We start from the raw sequence: 20,496 nt of genomic DNA, 5'->3' as shown, positions 1-20,496 counted from the left end.
AGGAAAATTTAAAACTAAAGCTTTTTCTCTGCCCTTTGGCCTCTTGTCTCCCCTCTATTGTGCATTGTGTATTTGCATTATGCATCGACCAAACCTCCCTGTCAGCAGAAATACCTGCTCAACCATAAAGAGCAACATTCTCCTAGCACCACCAAGACAACTCCTTAAAAGATAGCATTCCTTCTTAATCTTGTAAGGAGTCACAATGACCCACCATTTTGTACTTGCAGATCTGAATTGTGCAATCTATCTGTGGCATTTAATGTACAGCTTTCTGTCTCAAAAAAACTGCTTTGACCTCTAATGGGTGGAACAGTTCTCAGATCTTTCTGAGAGGCTGTTCCTCGGTTATAATCCTCAATTTGGCTCGAATAAAATTTTCCTTTTCTTTCAATAGATTGACTGTTGATTAATTTTTTGTCAATTACAGGAATAGAATTAACTGTTATAAAAGGGCTGGTGGTAAACATTGAATCCATGGTAAATGTTGAACTAGAGGAAAAACTGAGGGAGTAAGGTTACACAACAAAATGTGTTATAAGCCCTGAAAGTAGAAATACACCAGCCACAGAAATTTGTCATTTTATGAGTTGTAGAAGTAATTATCCTCATTCTTTTATTCTCATTCTTCATTGTATGGTGTCAATACTTTAAAATTAACATGTGGTAAGAATATATATAATGTTTTACATGCTAATGATTTTTCATCCAAAAAAAACATTAGGGTGTCATTTTGTAAGTTATATTTCTTGTGAAATAGCATGTGCAATTCAGCAAGTCCTTCACTGTCATTTTTCTTTCTCTCCTCTTTAAAACAAGTAAAATAAAATTGAACTATTTAAAATAAAAGCTCATATAATCCCATTTTAAAACTTTGAGGTATAGTTCACATATATTAAAATGCATTATCGGGAAGAAAGAAATTTTCCTCTATCCTTACAGGAAGCCTTTCCTCTATCCTTACTAGACCTCTGGCTGGTCTAGTAATTAGATTGACATGATTTACAGGAGATTAACAGAAGAAAAATCAAACAAAAGTTTAATAACATGTATACATGGGGCAGACCCAGGAATGTTGAGTAACTTGCCAAAATGGCTGAAGCCTTCACCTTAAATACCATCTTTAGCTAAAGACAAAAGAGGGTGTTGGGGGTAGTGGTTTGGGACTTCAAAGGGAAGGAAGGCAATTCGCATGGAGATGGAAAAGCAAGGGTCTGGTATATAAATGCAGAGACAACCTGACACAGAGTGGACTCTTGATCTCTAGGCCCTGCTAAGTTTCCTCCCACCACAGCTAGTTCATATTATTTGCAGATATCTTTGGTGATAGCTCTATTCCAGGAACAGGCCCTTGATCTAAATTCTTTAGATAGTTTCAGGGTAAGTATAATGACAGTCTTCCAGAGTCTTCTGTTATTTAAAAATAATCAGCCTAAATTAATCCTCATGCCAAAGAGAAACATTTTGGGGTGGCAAATTTTGCACCCCTAAAGCATTGTAACCCTTCCATTTCCATCACCTGTGAAAGTTTCCTTGTGCCCCTTTCCAGTCAGTTCTGTAAGCAACGGCACCAAAAACAGAGGAGAGCTTAAACAAGCTTTATTTTTATTAGGAACGCTCCCGGGCGAGGTTCACTGGTCCGAGAGAAAGGGGCCAGAGAAGTCGCGCGCGGGTGCAGGCACGAACAAAATTTATAGGGGTGGACGCAGGGGAGGCGCTTGCTGTGTGAGGCAGCCCTTTTTTGGTAATCTCTCGGGTGTTGTGGCAATGTCAGGTGTCGGTTGCATCAGCCTCAGAGCCGTTGGTTCTGCCCCTTGGGGAGCGGGAAGACCGGGGCCGAGTGGGAAGTCCTGGGCCTGCAATGTCAGGTGTCGTCGGTTGTATCAACCACTTTGGCGGGGGTTCCGTCTGGCTCCCTGGGCCCTTCCCTGGACCTGCTGGCCTTACAAGTTCACCACTCCTTAGCAGCCACTTTGTGATTTAATCCTAGGTTAATGAAATTGTTGGTAACTATGTTTTTAATCTACTTATATTTTTCTTTTTAATTTTATTTTTTGTACATTTTTATTTTAGTTTTATTGAGATATAATGGACATATAGCACTGTATAATTTTAAGGCATACAACATAATGATTAGACTTAACATGCATCATTAAATGATTACCACAATAAGTTTAGTGAATATCCATATTTCATATAGATGTAAAATTAAAGAAATAGAAAAAAAATTTTTTCTTGTGATGAGGACTCTTAGGATTTACTCTTAACAACTTCTATCCATAACATACATCACTGTTAATTTATCATGTTGTACATTACATCCCTAGTACTTATTTATCTTATAACGAGAAGTTTGTAACTTTTGACTGTCTTCATCCAACCCCCCCCCCCACCCATCTCTCGTAACCACAAATCTGATGCATTTTTCTATGAGTTACTTTGTTTTTGAAGTATAATTGACCCACAGTACTATGTTAGTTCCTGTTGTACAACATACTGATTTGATATTTCTGTATATTTCAAAATGATCTTCACGATAAATCTAGTTACCATCTATCACCATTCAAAGGTATTACATAATTATTGGCTATATTTCCCACACTGTACATTTTATAGCAGTGACTCATTTATCGTGCAACTCTTAATCCCCCTCACTGATTTCTCTCCTCTCACTCCCTCCCCTCTGGCAACCATCTGTTCTCTGTATTTATGTTTCTGTATTATGTTTGTTCATTTGTTTTGGTTTTTAGATTTCACTTAGAATAATATTCTCTAGGTCAAGATTTCATTCTTTTTTATGGCTAAGTAATATTCCACTGTGTGTGTGTGTGTGTGTGTGTGTGTATCCCACATCTTCTTTATCCATTCATCTATTGAAGAGCCCAGGGTGTCCCAAACCTGGTGTCAGCCAGCTGGTGAGCAGGCTGGATCCTAGGGCAGCTGACTGAGGGGTCCACAGTGTCTCAGAGCTGGTGTTGGCCTGCTGGTGGGCGGGGCCAGGTCCCAGGAATCCTGGGACTAGTGCCAGTCCATTGGTGGGCAGAGCTGGGTCCCAAGGTTTTTGACTGCAGGGCCCTGGGGAATCCTGGAGCTGATGTCAGCCCCTCTGGTGGATGGGGCTGGGACCTAGGGGGTCCCTGGGTTGACACCAGCCTCCTGGTAGGTGTGGTGGGTCTTGACACTGGTAGACCATGGGTCTGTGGTGGTCCTAGCGCTGGTGTCTGCCCACTGGTGGGCACCACCAGGGTCAAGGGGGTTCCGGGGTTGGTGCCCACCCACTGGTATGTGCAGCCAGGGCCCAGGGTGTCCTAGGGCTAATGCCAGCCTGCTGGTAGGCAGAGCCAGGTCCTGATGTCTCTGGCTGCAGGGCCCTGGGGGTCCCAGAGTTGGTGTCTGCCCACTGGTAGGCGGACTGGGTCTTAATGGCTGGCTGTAGGCCCTCAGAGGTCCCTGGGCTAGTGCTGGTGCATTGGTGGTAGCCCATGTCTGAGGGTGGCTGGTGCTCAAGGGGTCCTAAGGCAGCTGGTCTGCTGGTGGGTGGGTCTGTGTTCCCATGTGAGTAGCTGCTTGACCTAAAGCATCCCAGAACTGATGCCGACAGGCTGGTGGGTGGGGCCAGTTCCATCCCTAATAAGCTAGAGGGAAGATTCCAAAATGGCGTTTTCCAGCACCAGTATCCTCCTGATAGAATGAGCTCCCCAAAATGGCTGCTGCCAGCATCTGTGTCCTCAGGGTGAGCTCCAGTTGCCTCCTGCCTCTCGTAGAGCCTCTCCAAGATCAGCAGGAGGGTCTGATCCAGGCTTCTTTCAAATTACTGCTTCTTCCCAGGGTCTCAGAGTGTGTGAGATTTGGGGTGTGCCCTTTAAGAGTGGAGTCTCTTTTCTATCCTCTGGTTCTCCTGAAAGTAAGTCATCTAAATTTTTTAAATGAAATATTTCAAACGGAATATATTGGCAATGAGAAACTGAGTGCTTGTTACTACTACCCTGCTTTAACAGATCTTAAATGTTATATTTGTTTCAGATTTTTAAAAACTTTAAACAGTACAGTTGAAGCCCCCCTCTTCATCACATGCCACAAGTAAGTCCTATTCTGAAGTTGTATATCCTTACCATGTGTTTTTTTAAATACTTTTACTGCTTAGTTATATAGTAATGGTTTTTCCATGCTATTAAACTTTATTAAAATTCTATCATATTTTATGTATTCTACAACTTTGGTTTTTTTCACTCATTTTTGAGATACGGGATATTCAGCCACTATGGAGTGGTATAGCCATAGTAGTTATTTACAATGTCTTTTCTGGTTGGTGCCATACTAGTTGTTAAGTATTTTTAATATCTTACCCTGGGATTTATCTATATTGATAAATATATTAATCTAGCCAATTCATTTCAATTACTGTACCATAGTCCACTTGGTGAAAATACAATGGATCTGTTAGCCTATTGATGGATGTTTAGGTTGTTTCCAGTTATTTACTATTAAATACAAAGCTGCAGTAAAATCTTTAGAGGACTTCTTACGCACATATGAGAATTTCTTTAGTGTTTTTATTAAAGTGAAATTATGTGTATGTAAAGTGAAATATGTGTTACTCTCCAGAGTGATTGTTCCAATTTATGCTCTCACCAAAGAGTATGAGAATATTTGTTTCTCAGTAACATTTTCTTTCCTCTCCTTATCCCTTTTCCCCCCTGCTTATGCTTTTCAGCACTTTTGTTATTATTTCTTTAAAAAATTTGCCAACATGATGGATATGAAATTATATCTTGTGCTTTAATTTGCATTTCACTAATTATTGGTGATGTTGAAGATCTTTTCATAGGCTTATTAATGATTCTGGTTTCCTTTTCTTAAGTTTCTTTTCACATCATTTACTGTTATCTATTGGGTTGTTTTGTCTTTTAATTTTGTTAATTGATTTGCGACAGTATTGTTTTTAATATTCTGGATAAAAATTTACAGTAGTTTTTAAGAAATGTTATGGATGTCATTCCTTTTTTAAAAATTTTTCATTCAAAAATATTTTTAAACTTATGGAAACTTACCAAAATAATATAAGGAACACATGTATTCTCTTATCAAGATTTGTCTATTGTTTACATTTTCCACTACTAGTTTTACCTTTTGTGCTCCTCCCTCTTCACTCTGTATAAATAGTTTTTTTTTCTAGAACATTTGGCCCTTTACCCCTAAATACTTCAGTGGATACTTTCTAAGAATAGGGTTGTTTTTGTTTTTTTTTTATAACCATAATACATTTGTCTACCTCATTTGTCTAAACTATCCTTCATATTTCATAACAATGTTCTTTATAGCATTTTTACCCCATGTAGTCCTGGATCCAGCCTAGAGATAAATATTATACTTAGGTGTGCCAGTTTATTTTCCTAGGAAGGGCTTATCCCACGTCACACATCATTTATTAAGATTCCCCCAACGTTGCTGCCACTCATTGATCCCTACCTTGCCTGAACTCTTACAACAGTCAGACTAAAAACTTTGTTTTAGCGTTTAACTATACAAGGTAGTGCCATGAAGAAAGCATAGACTTTGCTGACAGCCAAGAGAATGCTGGAGTTCTCTCAGAGTAAATTGACCAGCTGAAGAAATCAGACCAGTATTTACAGTTGGGAATCTCCATTGAAATGACCCAACCATGTCATTCTACCACGAAGAACAAAGATTAACAAGCCCCACCTATATACCTAAAACTTCCAATCAGCTTTTCATTCCAGTCCCTTAGATATGAACAGACAACCATGGATCACTCCACATTTGAAGAAAATCTTTAAGCAGAAAGGCAGAGACCAAAATGAACAAACCAACAGCAAGGAATTAAAGACAAACAAACAATGCAGAGAACAGAAGAAAATGTTTTAATTATAATAAATTCCTTTAGAGAGATGAGAGAAAACTTTGCATCCATGAAACAATAAAATGCCAGGACTTCCCAGGTGGCACAGGGGTTAAGAATCCACTTTCCCATGCAGGGGACACAGGTTTGATCCCTGGTCCGGGAAAATCCCACATGCTGCAGAGCAACTAAGCCTGTGTGCCGCAACTACTGAAGCCCACGCACTCTAGGGCCCTTGCTCCGCAACAAGCATAGCCACCGCAATGAGAAGCCCGTGCACTGCAACGAAGAGTAGCCCCCGCTCGCTGCAACTAGAGAAAGCGCGCACGCAGCAACAAAGACCCAGCTCAGCCAAAAAAAAAAAGCCATGTAAAGGAATATTTAAAGGACCAAAATGAGCTCTTAGAAATTAAAAACATGATAACATAAATGAAAAAGTCCATAAGTGGATTGAAAGATAAACCAAGGAAATGTCCCAGATAGTAGAACAAAAAGACAAAGCTATGAAAATAAGAGAGAAAAGTTAAGAAAATTAGTGGATTAGAACAGGATATCTAACATCCAAATAAAGGAGAGAGAGCAGAGAATATGGAGGAAAGGAAAATATTAAAATAATTTTTAAAATTTTCTCAGAAATGTCAGATGTGCATTTTCAAACTGTATCAGCGCACTAAGTGCCCAGCATAGTGGAAAAGAAAGACCAACAGCAAGGGACATAATTGTGACATTTCAGAACAATGGGAATCAAAAGAAGATCATAATAACTTGCATGGGGGGGTGCAGGGGGGAACCATGTTGCATGAAAAGAACAAGAATAAATATATCTTTGAACTTGCCAGTAAAAACACTGGAAGCTGAAGGATAATGAAGTAAACAATTTGAAAATATTTTTAACCTAGAATGTTATACTCAACCAAATAATCAAGTGTGAGAGCAAAACAGCTCATTTTCAGACACACAAGTTCAAAAAAATTGTATCTCTTACCCTTTCTCAGAAAGCAAATGGAGGCTGTGTCACACCAAAACAAGGCAGTTAATTACAAGAGAGCAACGTGGAATCTCGAAAACAGGAAACAAACATGGGGGTATAATGCAAAACAGGACATTTCTGTTGGGAATGTGAAATGGTACAGCTACTGTAGAAAACTATATGGCAGTTCCTTAAAAAATTAAGCAGAATTGCCATATGATCCAGCAATTTCACTTCTAGATATAGTTTCAGAATAAGTAAAAGCAGAGACAGGTATTTGCACACCAATATTCATAGCAGCATTATTCACAATAGCCAAAAGGTTGAAACAACCTAAAAATTCATCAACAGGTGAATAGATAAAACAAAATATCATGTATACATACAATGGAATATTAGTCTTAAAAAGGAATGAAATTCTGATACATACTACAACATGGATAAACCTTGAAAATATTATGCTAAGTGAAACGAGCCAGCCACAAAATGGCAAATACTGTATGATTCTACTTATATGTGGTACGTAGAATAGTCAGATTTATAGATACAGAAGGTAGCATAGTGGTCTGGGGGTGGGGGGCTGGTGAGGGAGAATAAGAATCATTGTTTAATTGGTGCAGTGTTTCAGTTTGGGATGATGAGATGGATGGTGGTGATGGTTGGCCAAAAATGTGAATGTACTTAATGTCACTGAATTGTACATTTTTAAATGGCTGAAATAATAAATTTTATGTTATGTTTTTTATACCAAAAAATATATTATACTTAGTCATCATGTCTTTGTAGCCTTCTTTAATCTGCAGCATTTCCACAACCTTGTAAAACTGTAGTACAGTATGGCAACCAGAATATTCACATTGTTGATGATTCCATCACAGTGTAGTGAGATATTTTGAGATCATGAAAATATCTTGCACCCTATCAAAATATCCCCCTGGACTTAGCCTTTATCCTTGCCCATTCTTTACTGTGAATGTTTTGCAACTCTAGTACTTCCTCCAGATTTACCAGTCAAGCCTCAGCATAATACTATAAGCACAAGACCTACCTTCTCTCTGATTTATTTATTATTATGAGGGATTGAAATTCTTAGCTTTTTTCAATGGTTAATAATTCATTTTGTTTCTTAATTATTTTTTTGCTCAAAATGTTCTAGACATGGCCCATGGGAGCCCCTTAAAACTGTTTCTTATGTGCTTGTAATATGTCCCCAACATTTATTTGAACATTTCCTTACTTTTGTCATCATAAGACTCATACCTATCCTGCCTCATCCTGCAATTGTCTCTTTCTTCTAGGATCCTTGGCTCCTTTTAGTGGAGGAATAGTATTTACAAACCAAGATCTCGGTGCTTGGTTGCTCATTGCTCCTGAGCTCTTTTCTTGTTAGCCCTTCCTACAGAGCTAGGAAGTACATACATATATATACACAGATACACAGATATATATATATACTAAACATATACATATTTTATTTCTGTGTGGGTTCATACTGTACCTTCAGTTCTAATCCATCCCTATAGTGTTCTTTCTTGATTTTCCCCATTCTATAATTATCTCTTCCTTCTATGCACAGTGGGAAAACTGGCTCCCAGTAACATCAAAAATATTTACGCAATTGTGCGGTCTTACAATGTATCTAAAGTATTTTCAAAATTGCTTCACCCAAAAGCCAATAAACAAACCCACTAAGAATAGTTAAGGGTTTATTTTCACTACTGCTCCTCGCCCCCTGACACCCCCGCATCCCCCAAGACTGAGGGTATACTGTCAGATATTGTGTTTATAAGATACTTGAATGCATCCTTTCTTCTTCCCTCCCTCCCTTCTTTCCATTCTTCCCCTTTCCTTGCCTATTTCCCTGCCCCTTCCTCTTTCTCTTTTTCCCATCCCATTTGCTTCCTTTTCTTCTCTCCATATGGTTATGGTGTAAACACAGAATGTAACTATGTTCATTTGTTTAGTTTTAGTTTTCCTTCCATCACGTTCTTACTGATATAATTTTATTTTTTGAATATTTAGAGTAGTAATATGCTTTAATAAGTTAAAAGTGTACAAAAGATTACACTCAGAGAAGTGTCATTCTCTCCTATATCCATTCTACCTCATTTGCTTCCCCATCCCTTATTGATGACTCAGTTCATTGTTTTCTGGTTTATTCTGCTGACACAGATATATGTTTTCTTATTTTCCCTTCTCACACAATAGGTAGCATGATATATTTGTTCTTTAACATATTGTATTTTGAGTTTTCCTTTTAATACTACTTTTTGGAACCTACTCCATATCAATTCATAATATTCCTTTTTTATTTTTTGAATGTATGAAGCATCTGTAGTGATGTTCCTTATTTAATTCCTGATATTAGAAATTAGTTTTATTCCTTTCTTTATCAATCTATCTAATTTATCAGTTTTGAGATTTTTTTGTTTTCTCTATTTTTCAGTTTTTTATTTCAGTGATTTCTGCTCTTACCTTTATAATTTCCTTTTGCTTGCTTTGAGTTTAACTTGTCTTCCTTTCCTGCTTTCATAAGGTAGAAGTTTAGGTCAGGTGTAGGCAAAGTTTTTGTTAAAGGGCAGCATAGTATTTTAGCTTTATGGACCGTATGGCCTCTCACAATTGCTCAGTGCTGCTGTTGTGGCAGAAGTCGGCCATAGATAATTTAAGTGAATGGATGTGGCTGTGTTCTGGTAAAACATTATTTACAAAGACAACACAGGCCTGGGGGCTGTAAATCAGTGAACCCCCCCCCCCCCCCCCACTGGCTTAGATCATTGATTTGAGACCTTCCTTCTTTTTTTTGGCTGCGTTGGGTCTTCATTGGTACACGTGGGCTTTCTCTAGTTGCAGCGAGTGGGGGTTACTCTTCGTTGCAGTACGCTGGCTTCTCTTGTTGCAGAGCACAGGCTCTAGGCATGCAGGCTTTAGTAGTTGCCACATGCGGGCTCAGTAGTTGCCGCACATGGGCTCTAGGGTATGCGGGCATCAGCAGTATGGCACGCAGGCTCAGTAGTGGTGGCTCGTGGGCTTTAGAGCGCAGGCTCAGTAGTTGTGGTGCAATGGCTTAGTTGCTCTGCAGCATGTGGGATATCTTCCCAGACGAGGGATCAAACCCATGTCCCCTGCATTGGCAGGCGGATTCTTTTTTTTTTTTTAACATCTTTATTGGAGTATAATTGCTTTACAATGGGGTGTTAGTTTCTGCTTTATAACAAAGTGAATCAGTTATACATATACATATATCCCCATATCTCTTCCCTCTTGCGTTTCTCTCCCTCTCACCCTCCCTATCCCACCCCTCTAGGTGATCACAAAACACTGAGCTGATCTCCCTGTGCTATGCACCTGCTTCCCACTAGCTATTTTACGTTTGGTAGTGTATATATGTGCGTGCCACCCTCTCACTTTGTCACAGCTTACCCTTCCCCTCTCACCGTATCCTCAAGTCCATTCTCTAGTAGGTCTGCGTCTTTATTGCCATCTTGCCCCTAGGCTTTTCATGACCATTTTTTGTTTGTTTTTTAGATTCCATATATATGTGTTAGTATACGGTATTTGTTTTTCTCTTTCTGACTTACTTCACTCTGTATGACAGACTCTAGGTCCATCCACCTCACTACAAATAACTCAATTTCGTTTCTTTTTATGGCTGAGTAATATTCCATTGTATATATGTGCCACATCTTCTTTATCCATTCACCAGTTTATGGACACTTAGGTTGCTTCCATGTCCTGGCTATTGTAAATAGAACTGCAGTGAACATTGTGGTACATGACTCTTTTTGAATTATGGTTTTCTCAGGGTATATGGCAGGCAGATTCTTAACCACTGCACCACCAGAGAAGTCCCAAGACCTTCCTTCTTTTCTAACATAGACATTTAAAGTCATAAATTTCTCTATTTAGCTGCATCTCACAGATTTAAAACATATTTTCATTATTATTCAGTACAAAATGTCATCTGATCTTTCTTTTTTTGTTAGTAGTTTTTTGACTGAGTCAATGTTCATTTAAAGGAATGTTTAATTTCTAAGTATTTGGGGGCTTCCTAGTTACCTTATGGTTTGTGTTTAATTCTGTTGTGGTTAAAGAACATATTCTTTACAATCTTAATGTTTTAACTTGTTTTTTTTAAATTTAATTAATTTATTTTTGGCTGCATTAGGTCTTTGTTGCTGCACACGCAGGCTTCCTCTTGTTGCAGCGAGTGGGGGATTACTCTTCGTTGTGGTGCGTGGGCTTCTCATTGTGGTGGCTTCTCTTTGTTGCAGAGCATGGGCTCTAGGCCTGTGGGCTTCAGTAGTTGTGGCTTGCGGGCTCCAGAGCACAGGCTCAGTAGCTGTGGTGCACGGGCTTAGTTGCTCCATGGCATGTGGGATCTTCCCAGACCGGGGCTCAAACCCATGTCCCCAGCATTAGCAGGTGGATTCTTAACCACTGTGTCACCAGGGAAGCCAATCTTAATGTTTTTATTTATACTTGTACTGTATTATGGTCCAGCATATTGTCCCTCTTGGTAAACCTACCTTGTGCAATTGAAAATAATGTGTGTTATGTCATTTTTGTTGTATTATCTAACAGTATCAATTGAATCTAGGTGATTGATAACGTTGTTCATATCTTTTATGCATGTATGCATTCCTGAATTTTTTTTTTGTCTGTGAATTGCTGACAGAGGTTTAAAATTAGCAACCATGAGTGTAGAATTACCTTTTATTTTGTCAGTCTTTAGTTCATGTATTTTGATGTAGTTCATGTATTCTGTTACTGAGTGCAAATACGTTTATGATTATTGTGTATTGTTGAATCAGTACTTTTTTTAGTCTTAGTCCTTCTTGATTTCCAGTAATAAGTTTTGTTTTTAAATCTGTTTTATCTACTATTAATGCAACTATTTTAGTGAACTTATGCTTATCATTTCCTTCTGATATTGTTTTTCCACCCATTTCAGTCTATTTGTGTTTTATATTTAAAGTTCACCTCTGTATTTCATATTTAGTTTATGTTAGTTTTTAAATTGATTTTTAACAGTCTGTGCCTTTTAAGTGGAGCATTTATTCCATTAACATTTATTGGAATTATTGCCGAGTCTCTGCTGGGGTCTGCCATTTTATTTTTTGGCTTTCTATTTGTTTCCTCCATTATTAGTTTCTTTGTTCCTCCTTTCTTGCTTTTCTGGGAGCAGTTGAATTGTTTTAGAATTTCATTTTAGTTTTCCTATTTACTATTTAGCTTATGTTTTGTACATTATTTTTATAGTGGTCTTCCTATGAATTACAATGTTCATTCTTATGAAGAACCGAATTCCAACTCTAAGGTAAACCAAAATTGTAAACTAGCATTTGAGAATTTTAAAGTGGGCATTTTTATTCTCAATGAAGTGAAACAACATATTTTCTTTTTTAAATATTTATTTATTTTTATTGGTGTATAGTTGCTTTACAATGTTGTGCTAGCTCCTGATGCACAGCGAAGTGAACCAGCCATATGTATACACATATCCCCCCCACTTTTGGATTTCCCTCCCATCCAGATTGCTACAGAGCACTGAGTAGATTTCCCTGTGCTATACAGCAGGTCCTTACTAGTTATCTGTTTCATACCTAGCAGCATATGTATGTCAATCCCAGTCTCCCAATTCATCCCAGCCCTCCTTCCCCCTGCCGTGTCCACACGTTGAAACAACATATTTTCAATGCATGAAAATCTCAGTAGAAAAATGGAAACTCTCCACAAGGAGCTCATGAAAAGGAAATAAATGGAAATGCTGGAAAACAACAATGTAATTTCTGAAGTGCAGAGTTCATTGAGGAGATTTAACTTCTGTATGTGTATAGACGTGACAGAAGAAAGAGTAAGTGAGCTTGGAGCCAGATCAATAAAAATTATCTTAGGTGAGGAAACGAGTAAAAAAAAGAATGAGAAAAACTGAACAGAGCCACGGAAACCTGTTAGATCACATCAGTCAAACATATGTGTAATTGGGATATCAGAAGAGATGAAAGAGACAAATAGGGAAAAACATTTTTTAAATGAAAAATTCTCAAACTCCATTAAATGTAAAAATTTGCAGACAGAAAATGCTAAATATGAAGCATGATAAAGGTAAAGAAGGCCACCTTAGGCACATCATAATTAAAGTGTCTGAAGCCAAACAAAAAGTGTAAGCTTAGCAACACAAAAATGACATATACATGGGCATAATGATCATATTACTTTCTGACTTCTCATCAGAAACCATTTCAGCCAAACTGCATGGAACAGCACCTTTAAAGTTGTGAGCGAAAAAAAAAAAAAAGAAACAAACCTGTCAATCCTTAAGGTATATCCAGTGAAAATACTCAAAAATGAAGATGGAATAAAGGCATTTTCAATAAAAGAAAACTAAGAGTATTTGTTACAAATGGATCTGTATTACACCACAAGATAAAGAAGTACTTAAGACAGAAGTAAATGAAACTTCTTGAAAACTTGGATCCTCAGAAAAGAATGAAGGGCATTAGAACTGCTAAATATCAGGGTAAATGCAAAGTTTGTTTTTTTTTTTTTTGGCCTTTTCTGTCTTCATAGCTTTATAAAGCAAGTACCTTATTAAAAATTAAAATTGTAACATCGTTGTATTAGGTCTATAACATACATGTATGTATTATATATAAAAAAGTAAAATAAAGAACGGGACTATGAGCTTATAACATTGCAAGATATTGTGAAGCAATACATTATTAACTGCAAAAGGACTGTGATGTAGTAAGCTTTTACATATAGTTGGGTCTGTTTTCTGGACTTTTCTGTTCCTTTCCATTGACCTCTCTATTCAGGGGCTAGTACCACACTCCTGATTATATAGGCTTTATAGTATATTATAATAACTTGTCAGGTTAGTTCACTCATGGAGCTTTTTTTTTCTTCAGTGTTTTCCTAGAAATTTATGTGGGTTTATTTTTCCAGTTGAACTTCAGGATCAATTTGTGTAGCTCTGTAAAACTAATTTTTGGGGATTTTGGGGGGAGGATTTTATTAAATTTATAAAATTATGTTTATAAAATTTATAAACTTATAAGTGTTGTCTTGAAGATCTTGGGACATCCTAATCCAAAAACAAGGGATGTCTTTTTATTTATTTAAGGCTCTTTTTGAATTTTTAATGTGTATTTTATGGTTATCTTTATATATATTTTAAACAGTTTTTGACCTGCTTATTCATAATATTTTATCCTTTTTGTTGCTGTTGTATTTGGGGCTTTACCATAATGCCCTCTAACACAGGGGTCAGAAAGTTTAAGGACCAAATCGAAGGTGTTCTATGCTTTTCAAGTCCTGGTCTTTCACACTACTTAACTCTGCCATTGTAGCACAGAAGTCACCTTAGACAATTAATAAATGAATGAGTGTGACTGTTTTCCAGTAAAACTTTATTTATAAAAACAGGCACCAGGACTTCTGTTTCAGAAAGTGTGACATAGATACATTTCTCCCTGTTCCTCCACTCGTAAGTACACTGTAATCCCTGGAAATAACTTAAGAGGCAACCCAAGGAGAACTCTGAAAAGTGGAAAGAGGAGCTCTGTTAATATGTTGGTAAGGTATGTGGGGAGAGGAGTAGCATTTATATCCCTGTGATTAAGTCTCAGTCTTTTAGTGAGCCTGTGCCCCTTGTCTGTGACCCTACCAAGTGATTCTTGGGTTTTTCCCACTTGAGGTGAGACAGGAAGGCTAGAAAGGGCTGGATTTGGGTACTTCCCTTTTTTCTGTCAGAGGCTCAAAGGCACTGGAGTTGGGTATTTTCTTTCCTCTATGTCAAAGGCTGTAGGGAACAGAAGTTGGGATTTCCCTTACCCGAGGTCTGTTTGACTGTGATAAAATGTTTCCCTTGACAGTGTGCCTTTTTTAAGGAGAACAGAATGCTCTGGGTGTATTTGAAAATGGTCCGGTTCAGAACTGAAAGAGTAATTCAACATTTGGAAGTCAATCATGTAACTAAAAAAGAAAACATGTTATCTCAATATGTACAAAAAGAAAAAGCATTTGACATAATTTAAAACCTATTCATAACAAAAAAATGCTTAGCAAATTTGGAATAGAAGGCAACCTCATTAATGTGATAAATTGAATCTCCTAAACATTGATAGTAACATCAGTATCAACCATTAAAGACTTAATGGTTTCCCCTTCTATGAACAGGAAGTAGGCAAGTATGTTAGATTTCACCATGATTATTCAGTTTTGCACTGGAAGTTCAACCCAATACCATAAGGCAATAAAAAACAATAAAGGGCATGCATTTCAGTATACTAGCTGTGAATATTTGGAAATCAAAATTTAATTAACAGTACCATTTACAGTGGCACCCCACCCCCCAAAAAATCCCATGAAATATAGGCAAATCTTGCTTTACATAGTATTGTGGGACTGTAAAAATGACTGCTACCTGAAAGCAGTATTAATTAATGGAAAAATTACTGTTGCTCCATTACCTAAAAAGTTTTTTGTCAAAACATTAAAAATTCTTACTGTCAATCACAAATGTATAGGAAATTTAAAGCATTAGTTAAGCTAACAGTTATTTACTATATTTTAATATGAAATGTTAGAAACATTTAAAATTAGAGTGTTTTATTTCATTATAAAAATTATCAATAGTAGATTTAACAGTGCTTACTTTCTTCTCGTATAATTTGTATATTAGGAATGAACATCTTTTCTATAGTTTGCTGAATTGTCATTCTTCTTTCTAAATATGGATTTCCATCCAGCATTTCATCTTTCATGCTTTCAATGTCATGAAATATTTCTGAAAGTTTCTTTAATATAAAATTTTTTGCTGGTATGTCATTCCCTATTGGACATCTTCATCCTTTTCAGCACAGTCACTGTTCTCATTTGTACTGGTAAGTTACTACAGGTGCATATCTAAACATCTCAAATGATATTGTCAACATTTCCATGGTCAGCCAATTATGTTATAACTATGTTTACATTAATTTCAAATTTCCCGTCAGTATTAACACTTTTATTACTGCACTTCTATTTTTTTTTCTTGGCCATTTCCTTTTTTGATTATGTATTTTCGAAGATGTTGTATGGGTTCATCCCTGGAAGACAAGGAGGCAACATAACTACATTTTTGCATGTAAACTGAATACCTGATATGCAGTGACTGATCACTAGCAGACTTCAAAAGAAGTGAGGTTTCTAGTTCCACATGTAAGGAGCTTGGAGCCACTCCATCCAAAAGATAAGTAAAAAACTAAACAGACTGAAAAATCACCAGTGCTTCTTGTATCTGTAAAAGAGGAGAGGACACAGGGCAAACTATTGCCCACAAGATTGGAGAGAAGAGACAGGTGAATACAGGGAATCATGGCTTACTGTAGTAGAGGAGCAGAAACCACTGCAGGAACCAGTGCCAGGATAGGAAAACCTGAACTGTAAGTTAAATTGCTGGAGCCTCAGTGTGGACAAGTCTGAGAGGTAAAAACTCCTTGGGAACCCAGTCATAGAGGGATCTCCACAATATTGTGAGATTTACCTCCAGGAGTACATACAGGAGAAAAATACCCTTGTACTTCTGTCAGGGGGAGAGACAGGGGAATCATTTTGAAATAAGCCAGAGTACTCTGTTCTTAAGAAGACCTGACCTCAGAGGCAACTATTTAACCAGAGCCTAACCTGCTGGGGTATTATCATAGCCTAACTTAACCTGGGGAAGGGGAATACCCAACTCCAGCTTACTGTAGCCATCCTGTCCCACCCAAGGCAAGAAGAATAAAACTGAGAAGCTGTTGTGAAGTTACATAGTCCAGAGGCTACGGTCACTGAGAGATCGAAATCTAATTATAGGACTGTAGAATGTTTCTCCTTCCCTCACGCTTCACCATCCCATTACTAAAGCCTTGTTATAGCAGTTCCTTTTACATTGTATGTCGTGTCCAGCTATCAAGAAAAAACTACAAGGCATACCTAAAGGCAAAAAAACCCAATTTGAAGATGCAGACCAAGGACCAGAACCAGAGATGGCAGGTATATTGGAGTTATCAGACCTGGAATTTAAAACAACTGTGATTAATATTCTAGGGGCTCTAAATGGGTGAAGTAGACAGCATGCCAGAAGAGACGGACAGTGTAAGTAGAGAGATGAAAATCCTAAGAAAGAACCAAAAGAAGTGATAAATATAAAAAACACTGTAACAGAAATGAAGAATGGTTTTGATGGGCCCCTTAGTAGACTAAACAAGGCTGAGGAAAGAATCTCTGAGCTCAAGGATATAGTAATAGAATTCTTGAAAACCAAAAGCAAAGGGAACAAAAGACTGAAGAAAAAAGTAGAATATTGAAGAACTGTGGCACAACCACGAAGTGTAACATACATGTAATGGGAATACAAGAAGAAGAAGTAAAGGAACAGAAGTTATATTTGAAGTAATAGTGACTGAAATTTTCCCCCAAATTAATGTTAGACACCACAGCACAGATCCAGGAAGCTCAGAGAGCACCAAGATAAATGGGCCAAAAACTATACCTAGGAATATCATTTTAAAAAACTACAGAAAATTAAAGCTAAAAAAAAATCCTGAAAGAAGTGAGAGGACTATGTTAAGGACTCTAGTGGGTGACGTAGACAGCATGTAGGAACAGATGGGCAATGTAAGCAGAGAGATGGAAATCCTAAGAACCAAAAGAAATGTTAAATATCAAAAACACTATAAAAGAAATGAGGACACCTTTATAGAGGAATAAAAATAAGAATCACATCTGACTTCTCAGAAATGATAGCAAGAAAAGCATGGAGTGAAATATTTAAAGTGGTTAGAGAAAAAAACCTGGAAACTAGAGTTCTGTACTTTGCAAAGTTATCCTTCATAAGCGAAGAAGAAATAAAGACCTTCTCAGACAAACAAAAATTGAAGGTCCATTTTTTGCCAGTAGACCTTTCAGGAAACGTTAAAAGAAGTGCTTAGAGAGGAGGAAAGTGATAAAGATTAGAAACTCGGATCTACATAAAGTATCGAAGCGCCTTGAAGAAGTAATGAGTGAAGGTGAATAAAAACTTTTTTTCATATTATTAATTGATCTAACAGGTAATAGTTTGTTAATAATAACACTGTATTCAATCATGTGTACTTTTATATATCATATGCATATATGTTTGTGCTTATGTTTACTTACATATAAGTGAAATTAGTGAAAGCAATGATATAAGGTACAGGAGGGAGGAATTAGGAGTATTTTGTTATTAAAAGGTACTCACACTACCGGGAAGTGATATAATGTTGTTTGAAAGCAGACCTGGATTAATTGTAAATGTATATTGCATTGTGGCAAGCACTAAAAAAAAGTTACAAAAGAAGTATTAGCTGATATGCTAATAAAGGGGAGAAAATGGAATCATATAAAATGCTCAGTTAAAACCACAAAAGGCCAAAAAAATTAAAAGACAAAAATAGGAACAGAGAAAAAGTGCAACAAATAGAAAACAGGAACAAATATAGTAGATATTAATCCAGCTATATCAATAATCACTTTCAACATCAGTGTTCTAATTGCACAAATTTGGGAGTGTTCAGAGTAGGTCAGATAACAAGAGCCAACTATATGCTTCCTAAAAGAAGTGAATTATAAAGACACATACAGATAAAAGTAAATGAGTGGGCTTCCCTTGTGGCACAGTGGTTGAGAGTCCGCCTGCTGATGCAGGGGACATGGGTTCGTGCCACAGTCCGGGAAGATCCCACATGCCGCGGAGCAGCTGGTCCCGTGAGCCATGGCTGCTGAGCCTGTGCATCCAGAGCCTGTGCTCCACAGCAGGAGAGGCCACAGCAGTGAGAGTCCCGTGTACCGCAAAAAAAAAAAAAAAAAAAAAAAAAAAGTAAATGGGTGGAAAAGATATATCATGTTAACACTAGTGAAAAGAGAGTAGGAGTACCTCTATTAATTTCAGATGGAGGAGATTTCAAAGAAATTAAAGGTGTCAGGGATAAAGAAGGTCATTACATAACGATAAAGGGGTCAGTTCTCCAAAAAGATACAACAGTCCTTCACGTGTATACACTTACCAACAGAACATCAAACTATTTGAGGCAAAACCTATGCAAACTACAAAGAGAAATAGATGAAACCATCTATTAGTTAGAGACTTCAACACCTCTCTTTCAGAAATGGACAAATCCAGCAGGCAGAAAATCAGTAAGGACATAGTTGAACTCAACACCACCATCAATCAGCTGGGTCTAATGAATATCTATAGACTACTTCATTGAACAACACTAAGATTACACATTCTTCTCAAGCTGACATGGAACATTCAGCAAAATGGAAAACATTTTGGGCCATAAAACACACCTTAACAAATTTAAAAGAATAAAATCAATATATGCTCTCAGACTGCAATGGAATGAGATTACAAATCAATAATTTTCCTGATTAGAAATATCTGGAAAATCTCAAATGTGTTGAGATTAAAAACACTTCTAAATAACACATGTGTTAAAGAAGCAGTATCAAGTGAAATTTTTAAATATTTTTAATTAAATGAAAATGAAAACTCTACTTACCAAAATTTGTAGAATGTAATGAAAGCAGTGCTCAGAGAATAATTTATAGCACCGGATATGTATTTATAGAAAACAAGAAACAACTAAACTCAATCTAAATTTCTACCTTAGGAAACTAGAAAAAAGCAAATTAATCTAAAGAAGAAAAATAACAGAGCAGAAATTAATAAAACTGAAAACAAGAAATACAAAAAGTAAATGAATCCAAAAGTTGGTTCTTTCAAAAGATCCATGAAATTCATAAGCCTCTAGACAGACTAAGAAAAATAAAACAGAGGACACAAATTACTCATATCAGAAATGAAAGATGGGACATCACTACAGATCCTGTGGACACTGAAATGATAATAAAGGAATACTATAAACAATTCTGTGCCCACATATTTGATAATCTAAATGAAATGGACCAATTCCTCAAAAGACACAGTTTACCAAAACTTACACAATAAAAATAGACAATCTCAGGAATTCCCTGGTGGTCCAGTGGTTGGGACTTGGTTCTCTCACTGCCAGGGGCCCAGGATCAATCCCTTGTCAGGGAACTAAGAACCTGCAAGGTGTGTGGTGCAGCCAAAAAAAGAAAAAAGATGAGTATAGAAAAAGTTACATTTAAAAAAGTAGACAAGCTCCTTAGTCCTATATCTATGAAGGAAATTGAATCAATATTTAATAACCTTTCAAAACAGAAAGCACCAGGCCCAGATGGGTTCACTAGTAAATTCTGTAAGACATTTAAGGAAGGAATCATCCCAGTACTCTACAATCGTTTTCAGAGGATAGAGGCAGAGAAAATGTTTCCTAACTTATTCTGTGAGGCCAACATTACCCTAATAGGAAAATCAGACAAAGGCATTACAAGAAAACTGCAGACCAGTATCTTTCATGAACATAGATAAAAGTTCTCAACAAAATATTAGCAAATCAAATACAACAATGTATAAAGAATTATGCATCATGAATAAATGGAATATATAATTGGTATGCAAGGTTGTTTCAGCATTTGAAAATTAATTAATGGTCAGATGCCAGTCCCTGCCCCTGCTGTCCTGGGAGTGTGCACAGGCCACCAGACCTGCACACCCCATATCAAGGGGATAATGGCTAGCACACAC

The 20,496-nt window shown here is 37.1% G+C and overlaps 1 pseudogene; it reads left to right on the top strand.

Moving 5' to 3' along the window:
- The window catches only part of LOC109549498 (dnaJ homolog subfamily B member 6-like), a 94,349-nt pseudogene that overhangs the window by 28,734 nt on the left and 45,119 nt on the right, over window positions 1-20,496 (top strand).

This window comes from Tursiops truncatus, chromosome X, assembly GCF_011762595.2.
Source record: "Tursiops truncatus isolate mTurTru1 chromosome X, mTurTru1.mat.Y, whole genome shotgun sequence".
In the NCBI taxonomy this organism is placed as follows: domain Eukaryota; kingdom Metazoa; phylum Chordata; class Mammalia; order Artiodactyla; family Delphinidae; genus Tursiops; species Tursiops truncatus.
Note: the sequence above shows the minus strand (reverse complement) of the source record. Positions and strands in the feature narration are given on the sequence as shown.